We start from the raw sequence: 1,870 nt of genomic DNA on the forward strand, positions 1-1,870 counted from the left end.
TTTTTTCTTCTTTTAGGTCTGTTAATAAACTTCTTTATATTCTTTCAAGTTTGGTGCCTGCTTTGCATTTCTCCTAATTCTTATCTCACAGAAGGTAAACAGTAATGAGTATTTTGGACCAAACCACTACACATCCGAAGCTTTCCAAGCACTGCATCAAGTAGCTGATGCTATTTCAAACTGCCAAGTGGCTTTACGGGCCCCTGAGTTACCTTTTTGCTTAGTAATTCTTAACCCAGCTAAGCAACCCCATGCTTTGATTTATCAGTGGGATCCTAATGCACCAGACCCTTTGCTGATTATAGCATGGATGTTTTTTGTCACACCATGTGTCTAAGACCATAAGCACTCAACATTAAATGATTGCTTTGCTTATTGTAAAAGCCCAACAAAGATTAACCACACTTGTCGGTATTGATTTTTGTTTGATCTGTTTACCTATTACTTCTGTTTATTTGCAGTGGTTGTTGCAGCAGTCCGAAATGTTTCAAATGGCCCTCGCTGATTTTTCTGGACAACTTTCTTCACATCCCCCAAAGCACAAGCTAGTGGCAGCCAGTTTTAATCTCCTAATGTGACCCAAAAGAAGCGAAATTCCCTTGCATGCTTTAACTGCCTTTACAGATGGATCTGGCCACACGTGGGACACAGAATTCGACCGGTGGGATTCAGATGTTTCTACTGTTTCAGGTTCCCCTCAAATTGTTTAATTGGCAGCTGTTGTGTGAGCCTTTCAGCCATGGCCTATCCCTTTTAACTTAATTACAGATTCTGCTTATGTTGCAGGGATCGTTGAGAGAGCTGAAGCTGCCGTACTGAAGGAAGTGGTGTCTAATGCAAAATTGTTTCAATGGTTAAAACAACTTGTTTTCCTTTTAGATGCTAGGCAAAAGCCTTACTTTGTAATGCATGTTCATTCTCACACTATTTCTCCTGGTTTTATGGCAGAAGGAAATCACTAGGCAGACTTATTTATTTTATTTATTTTACCTGTTCAAGTTTTGCCTGACTGATTTGCCCAAGCAAAACTTAGCCATTCTTTTTTTCATCAGAATGCTGCCACCCTGGCATGCTGTGGATACAAAAATGCTGCTAGCAAAGATTTTCTTGCTATTCTCTAAGCCCTTGAGAGACTTTTCTCTCTCACAGAAGAGGTAGCAGAGTTATGTAAACAACCAAACACCTGCAACCTTGAGAAGTCTTGTTTATAGTATAGTAGGCTGTGGGACACGGTGATATATCTTAGGGCATTTTTTTTTTAATATTTGGTGCACCCGACGTGATCTGCATGGTGCAAAGCGTCCTGCTGCTGCGAGCCAAGGCAAATTTCTCTAGAGGTACGCTGTTCCCCTTCCCTCCCCCCGGGACCGGGAGGTCCAACGGGACTGAGAAAATGGTGAACAGCAGCTCACAAACCGACACTGTGGTAATGGTCTGGAAAGGTGTTTTCAGTATAATGCACACCTCCATTCCTGAAAACTCACTTCGGGAATTATTAACTTAGGCTGCCTTGCAAGGGATTCCCATGGACAGAGACACTGCCCTGGACTTTGCCTTATGGCAGGAACTTGGCTGTGCTGTCTGGCACGAGCTCCCCTCTGGGGACCCAGCAGGGTTAGAATTATTCTGAACTTGGCGTTTGTTATTTATGCTGCTGACAGACCTTGACTGTAGCAGCAGAGTTGGCTCGCCTATTTCGGTGATGAGTGACAGCGGGATGTCCGAACAGGACCCCACTGACCAGGCTTCAGGGGCGTGTGGTGCTGGATCCGAAAAAACGCCCCTGGCTTCACGGGCAGAGCCTGCGCCGGCTCAACCTGCACAGTCGTAGGACTCCGCAGCCCCCACGGACCCCACCCCGGCAGCGGCA

General features: G+C 45.1%; 1 pseudogene; it reads left to right on the forward strand.

Annotated features, from left to right (window-relative positions):
- LOC108444684 overlaps positions 1-819 on the forward strand; it is a 3,266-nt pseudogene extending 2,447 nt beyond the window's left edge.
- The last annotated feature ends 1,051 nt before the right edge of the window (positions 820-1,870 follow it).

Source organism: Corvus brachyrhynchos, unplaced genomic scaffold, assembly GCF_000691975.1.
Source record: "Corvus brachyrhynchos isolate BGI_N302 unplaced genomic scaffold, ASM69197v1 scaffold1042, whole genome shotgun sequence".
In the NCBI taxonomy this organism is placed as follows: domain Eukaryota; kingdom Metazoa; phylum Chordata; class Aves; order Passeriformes; family Corvidae; genus Corvus; species Corvus brachyrhynchos.